Source organism: Nicotiana tabacum, chromosome 16 (genome assembly GCF_000715075.1).
Source record: "Nicotiana tabacum cultivar K326 chromosome 16, ASM71507v2, whole genome shotgun sequence".
NCBI lineage: Eukaryota > Viridiplantae > Streptophyta > Magnoliopsida > Solanales > Solanaceae > Nicotiana > Nicotiana tabacum.
In genome coordinates, this window is record NC_134095.1 from 127,033,883 (window position 1) to 127,041,582 (window position 7,700).

General features: G+C 36.3%; 1 long non-coding RNA gene across 1 annotated transcript; it reads left to right on the top strand.

Moving 5' to 3' along the window:
• The first annotated feature begins 576 nt into the window (after positions 1-576).
• On the top strand, positions 577-3,421 carry LOC142170766 (uncharacterized). Its single transcript, XR_012700275.1, has 2 exons — positions 577-1,464; positions 3,173-3,421. It is a non-coding gene; the product is annotated as an uncharacterized LOC142170766 (long non-coding RNA).
• Positions 3,422-7,700: the final 4,279 nt, after the last annotated feature.

Below are 7,700 nucleotides of genomic sequence, written 5' to 3' on the forward strand. Positions count from 1 at the left end.
TGCTAAAACTACGAAACCCGAGAATGCCTAACACCTTCTCCCAGGTTAACAAAATTCCTTATCCGGATTTCTGTGTTTTGCGGACTATAAAACAGAGTCAAACTTTCTCGATTCGGGATTTTAAACCGGTGACTTGGGACACCATAAATCATCCCAAGTGGCGACTCTGAATTTTAAATAAATAATCCTATTTCGATTATTGTTACTTTAATTGGAAAAACTCCCCTATACTCCCTTCCGGGGTAGAAAAAGGAGGTGTGACATCCAGAACCTTAACCAAACTTACCATCAAGTCGCAAAATATTATACAAACTTAGTCTAACCCTCAAATTACCTCAAACAACAGGAAAAACACGAATTGCTCATGTATACATGTGATTTTTGACCCTCCCCAAGATTTTTCATATTTTAGCACGTAAATATTTAATTTAGGCCTAATATCGTTATTTCAACTAATTTTGACTCTTTTACTTTATTTTATTACAAGAAAATAAAAATTACAAAAAAATAGTTCCATTAATGTTTTGTAGTCATTTTTAATCTTGAAAAATACCAAAAATAGTTTTGTTTTAATGGTCAGTCTTATTTTAATAGTTATTTTTACTTAAATAGGACTAATTAATAAATGAGATCGTATTTTAGTCTCGTTCGCGGGGAAAGAATAAAAGTCGGGCTCAAATGACCCATTTTTAGGCCTAATTTTCGGACCTAGCCCATAATTCCTAGGCCCATACCCCTTAACCTAAAAAACCTACAAATACCTAGACCCCTAGACCTAAGGCTATCAGCTAAAAAACACAAAAAAATCAGACCCCCATCGGATTTTTCTCTTCATCTCCTTCACATCTTGAAGACCTAAGTTTGATCTCCTTCAAAACAAAAAAAGAAAAACGACCCTAACCTAGAGATAGAGATATGAAATTAGTCGTTCTTTACAAGGGGTGACTAACCTAGTTGGGAATCATGAAATAAAAGAAGATCAACTTCTTCAACCAGCGACAAACAAAAAGAAATCCCCGCCGCTCACACCACCCATCAGCCATACGACCCCTATGCGACAGCTGCCAGAAAACACACACAAACCAGCGCTGCAAACCACCATTGCTCAACCCTAAAAATCAGTCGTTCCCCACCCCTCTTCACACTTAATTCAACCTTAATTAAGTTTCTGATTTTGGTTGTCTATCTTTGATTTCAGTTCTTTTATAGTTTGATTTAATTTGAAAATCAAAAACAAAAGAGATTCAGTCCTGTTTTGATTTTTCGTTCGTGAAAATTGATTGAGAGGCCGTTGAGTTTGGAGTTTCGGCCGCCGTTCAGTCCGATTGAGTTTACGATTTGGGTATTGAGGTGAGGTCTATGGTTCCAGCTGAGTTTTATTGCTGTCTCGAGGCCGATTGTAATCGTGGCTTTACTCTGTTGGTGTAACTATTGGAACTCTCATTAAAGGAAAGCACATTTCAGGTCCATCTTTTCCTTATTGTTTCTTTTCTTAGTGTTGATTCGTGCTCAGAAAAAGGTATTCGATACTTTCCTTGGTTGCTTGATGCCCTGTTGTGTTGATTAATATTCATTCATGTTTTGTCCTATGGTTCGATATATTTTAACGCAAGTGGTTGGAAAAAATGAAATGTTTAGGTAATGGCTTCATTCTGAGTTTGACCGATTAGCCTTCGACTCATTGAAACTCTGATTTATTTGTCTTAGCTAGTTTCTTAACATCTGATGCGATAAAGGTTTTAGTATTCTACTGCGCTATCTCACAAAATTGAATGTCGTCGTGATCAATCGGACGTAACCATCGTATTTGCTGAATGATAACATCGGGTATATCATCTTTGTCCATACTTAGCTTCATGTTAGTTTAACGGCACTATGATTTAGCATGTTATAGTTTGTATAGTATTTTACTGTGAGTTAATAAATGAGTTGATGAAACACTTGATTTTGTTTAAACGGGAGTGAATTTGGTTTGTTTGGTTTGGACTTTCAGTAGGTTTGAAATTGGCGTAATTCTACATTTAGATTAGAATATTTTATTTTCTTTCTTAGTTGATTGTTTGATGGTCTACAATGATGATGAGTAAGATGAGTAAAATAATCCCGTTTCGATTTTCACTTAAATTGGAAAAACTCCCTTATACACTTTGGGGGTAGGAAAAAGGAGGTGTGACAGTTCTGGCGACTCTGCTGGGGATAAGAACCTAGAACTTCTGGTTCAGGGTTCAGAATTCGAGCTTAGAATAATTGTTATATTTGGCTTTATTTATTATCTGATTTTACTTACATGTTTGTGCCTAATGTGCTAAATGTTGCTTCTTACCTCTTTGATATTATCTGAACTGTATGTAAACTACTACGAAACCCTTCTCTTCTCATCTTCGGGGATGTGTACACTGGTGTGACTCCTTTTCAGTTAGTGTCATACCTTAAATTAGGAAGAGGGTCGAACAAGTTACAAAGCCGGATGGCCTTTTGGTTCCTGGTACGTAGCCCCCCCTCCTCGGCTCGAGTTGTTCGCTTGGGTACACAAGTCTAGAACAACATACCCAGGTTTTGAACCTAGAATAACTCAACCTCATGCCGGATCCCTAGTAGGAACGCTTATTTGCATCATGTGCATTTGGCTTTGGGGACTCAACACAGGGGTTGGGTCTGTCTACGACAAGTGTACCCAAAAATAAAAGATCATCCTAATGCATCCTATGTGCTACATGTTGCATTTATTCAAGGGTAAAAGGGTTATTTGGCAGACCAATGATAGTTGAGGGCAAATGAAAAAAAAAAAAAGAGAGTGAAGTGTGAAAATAAAACAAGTATGACCCAGTTATGTTTTCTGTCACATATTTTAAGAAAAGATAAAAAATGAAAAATTCAAAAAAAAAAGGATTTTGCACTTTTTCATCATTTTCCGAAAATCAAAAATCAAAAAAAAAAAAAGGAAAACAAAATCCAAAAAGAGTTTACATGTTTCATCATTTTTGAAAAAAGACAAAAAAATATATTTTCTCTAAATTAGTTGTTTTTTTAATTCTCGCCCTTAACCAATCTGCCCGAACTACGCAATAGGGATTAAGCCATTTTGCAAAAATAGCCTCAATCGTGCCTTGCATGCGTCCAATAGGGAGTGTTATTGTCTCACCTAGTGTTGGTTTGAGTTTTTTTCATACAGGTATGGATCTACTTACCAGAGTTTGAGCATGACAGATGCCCTGTGACCATCCAGTCAGGATCGCTCATTCAGGAGTTGCTTAAGGAGATTTTTTTTTATGTTTTCAGTCTGTTTTTCTTTTTATGTCGTCTTTTACCTTCTAGTTTTGTACAGTAATGTCGAGTCGTTTGGTATTGTATTTCCTATTTTTTATTAAAAAAAAGATGTTTAATAAATCAAAATTCCAAAAAAAGAGATTTTGCGTTTTTATATTTCTGTTAGATGTTTTCTTTAGAATACTAACTCTAGAAGTTCAAAAAAAATCTTTTGTGGTTTTCCTTAGGAATTAATATTTAGAACTCAAAATACAAAATTGTTTTTATATTTCTTTTAGTGTATTAGGACTAAAAATTCAAAAAAAGAAAATTTTCTTTTAATACCAAATTAAAAGTTTTCTGTAAGATATTAATTCCAAAAATCCAAAAAGATTTTCTTTTGAGGTTTTTGCTTTGGGAAATATATTAAAGAAAAAAAAAACAAAAATGTGTATTCTTTTTATTTTTACTAGAACTTTAAGATATTGTACATAGAAAAAAAATATACTTTATCTTTTGTTTATTTTCAGATTTTCTCCCTTAGGTAATCAAATTGAAATCAAAAAATATTTTTTTTATCTTTTTCATTTCTTGGTTTGAAATTTTTCTTGCTCGTTTAAGCTTGAGTTGTCACGACCCGGATTTTCCACCCTCAGGAGTCGTGATGGTGCCTACTAATGGGAGCTAGGCAAGCCAAACCTTAACTACTTGCTACACTTTCATTTTTGCTTCTTTTAACGAACAAAAGTCGATAATATGATAAAAGTGGAATTTTAAATAAATAAGCGGAAGTCAATAATTATATATCTTAAGGCTACGTCTATTACAACTTTTAGAACCTCAAATACCCCAAAACCTGGTGTCACAGACTGTCTAATAGTTACTACATATAAGGTCTGAAGAAATACAATACACTGTTTCTGATCAAAAAGAAATGAAACAGGAAATAGAGATAGAGGGAGACGTCAGGGCCTGCAGAAGCCTGCAGGTCTACCTTGGGTCTCCGGGTGGACTGAAGGAAGCACTCCAACTACTGTCCGAAAGCTGTTCATGGATCTGCACATAGTGCAAAGTGTAGTATCAGCACAACCGACCCCGTGTGCTGGTAAGTGTTTAGCTTAACCTCGGCGAAGTAGTGACGAGGCTAGGACCAGACTACCAAATAAACCTGTGCAGTTCATATATATATATACAGCAGAAAAGAAATACATAAATAACCAGTCAATGTGGGAGGGGGAAACATGCTATGGGGGAGATAATAGTTCTGAATAGCAAGGCATCAAGTAAGGAAAGAAGCAGCACAACTAGAATATCAACAAGGAAGAAGAAATCAACAATTGCACGACATCACCCTTCGTGCTTTTACTCTCAGCCTCACCAAAGCAGTTATATAATAAAAATGTGCACGGCATCACCCTTCGTGCTTTTACTCTTGTCCTCACCAAAACAATCATAGAATCAAAATGTGCACGGCATCACCCTTCGTGCTTTTATTCTCTTTCCTCACCATATAATCAATAGAATCAGCACGGAATGGTACGTCGTGTGGCACGACATCACCCTTCGTACTTTATACTCTTTCCTCACAATAACAAACAATTCACGGCATCACTCTTCGTGCTTTAACACTCTTCCTCACCCAAACAACAATCACAAGCAAAGGGGCAAGGGAATAAACAAAATAGTAATAGAGATCTCGGCAAGGGAACAACAGTTAAACAATTAAATCCCGCCAAGGGAAAAACAATTAAACAATTAAATCCCGGTAAGAGAACAACAAATAAATCAACAATAGCCCGGCAAGGGTTACAACACAATGATCTCTTCTCTTTCTCAATTTTACTTCACAATTCACATCACAACTCGAGCCAATGCTCTAGAGGTTCGATTATCACTTATACTTTCACAATTCATTTCACAACTCGAACCAATGCTCTAAAAGTTCAATTGTCACTTATACTTTCATAATTTCGCTATACAACTTGAGCCAACGCTCCTCAATGTTCATAGGTCACAATTATTTCCACAAACTTTATACAACAATTAGAAATCTTCACCAAGGCATGAATAATACAACGAAATCATAAAAATCACTATATAAGACCCAAGGTCATGCTTGACACCAACGTATATATACTCGTCACCATGCCTATACGTCGTACTCGACAATAAGAAAATAGCAAATAGGACACAACTCCTTATCCCTCAAGATAAGGTTAGACCAAACACTTACCTCAATGCCACGAACACAACTCAAGGTTCAATTATAGCTCAACCCCTTGATTCCACCGCCAATTTGCTCGTATCTAGTCACAATTTACTTAATTACATCAATAAACACTAAATGAATCAATTTCGAATGCATGAAAATGAGTTTTCCAAAGTTTTACCCAAAAAGTCAAAATTGCCCCGGTCCCACGTGGTCAAAACCCAAAGTTCGAACCAAAACCCGATTACCCATTCCCCCACGAGCTCAAATATGTAATTTGTTTTGAAATCGGACCTCAAATCGAGGTCCAAATACCCAATTTTTGAAAAACCTAGGTTCTACCCAAAACACCCAATTTCCCCCATGAAAATAATTGATTTGAAGTTGAAATCATGTTAAAAGATGTTAATGATGAAGAAAACTAGTTAAAAATGACTTACAATTGATTTAGAGAAGAAAGGTTGTTTGAAAAAATCGCCTCTTATGTTTATGGGGTTTTTGAAAAGTGCAAAATAACTGAAAATCTTGTCCATTTATACCCCTCTCAGACCCTCTCCGCGGACCGCATAAAAAGGACTGCGACCGCGGAGCTCCACCACGGACCGCAAGAAATCGAGCGCGGCCGCGAAGGATTGGTCTTGCTCACCGCGGACCGCACAAATCCCACCGCGGTCACGAAGTCCCCACTGTGGACTGCGAGACCTGGCTTTAGAGACCTGCAACTTTCTGAATTTGCAACTTTTCCCTAAGTGTAAAAACATCTCGAAACTCACCTGATCCCTCGGGGCTCCAAACCAAATGTCATAATAACTCAAAAACATTATATGAACCTACTCGTGTAATTAAATCATCAAAATAACATCATGAACATCAAATTAAGTCTCTAGATCAATAAAATTTTCTCCAAAACTTTTTTAAACATAAATTTTGCAATTTAAGTCCGAATCATGTCATATGACATCCGTTTTTCACCAAATTCCACAAAAATGTCTTAAATCATATATAAGACCTGTACCGGGCACCGGAACCAAAATATGAGCACGATACCATCACGTTCTAATCAAATTTCATTTCATTTCAAATTTCTTTAAACAAATTCTAGAAAACAATTTCCTTTAAAAATTTATTTCTCGGGCTTGGGACCTCGAAATTCGATTTCGGGCATACGCCCAAATCCCATATTTTCCTACGGACCCACTGGGATAGTCAAATTACGGGTCCGGGTCCGTTTACCCAAAACGTTAACCTAAGTGAAATTAGCTCATTCTATAATCAAAACTTGTCATTTTCCACAGATTATCATGTTTAAGCTTTCCGGCTACGCGCCCGGATTGTGCACGCAAATCGAGGTGATTTTAAATGAGATTTTCAAGGCCTCAAAACACATAAGTTTTGTTTTAAAACAAGTGATGACCTTTTGGGTCATGACATGAGTTTAGAATAGGTTATAGAACATTAAGTCTAGAAAACTCAAAAAAAATAGAAAAAAAAGAGATTTATTTCTTTTATTTCCCTTTTCTCGTCAGAGTAGTCATTAAGGGAGTAAAAAAAAAGAAAAAACGTTAGTTTGTTTACTTTATTTCTAATCTTCCCGAACTTCGCAAAGATCTGATTCATGCGGTGTCATGATATGTAGGCAACCTACATAGGGTTCGATCAAATCATTTTTTTATTATTAAAAGAAAAAGAAAAAAATAAAAAAGTGATGAAATTATGGGATGTGAGAAATGAGAGGAAAAAAAGAGTGATAATTAGAAAAAAAAGAGGAAGGAAGATGAGCAAGCAAGTGCTAGAAAAGGAAAGAAAAGAGAAGATTGAAATGAATAAATTGGGATGATTCCGTATGACCTTCAAACCCACGAAGTCATGTTAGAACCGATAACTGTGACTAAGTGCATTGCACATAATGTGAGATTATCTTATGTTAAATGCCCTAACGCTAACGTGATGACTTCATTTGTTCCTTTTGTTATCTTCATTATAGCAAAAGGGTGGTTGGTTTGTGGTTCTTAAAGTGGTAACTCTTCTCTACAACATAAAGTCGAAAGGCAATGGCAGACGGCAACGCAATTGAGTTGGTTGGTATTGGTGCCCAAAAATAATTGGTTGAACATGGCAATGGGTTGGTTGAAAAGGTAAGGATGTTAAGACAACACATTGCGGACATGTATCAGGCTTGGATGACTGGGAAGGCACAACCCCTGCCACCACCTAGCTTCTTAGATGCTACCCTTACCCAAACTCC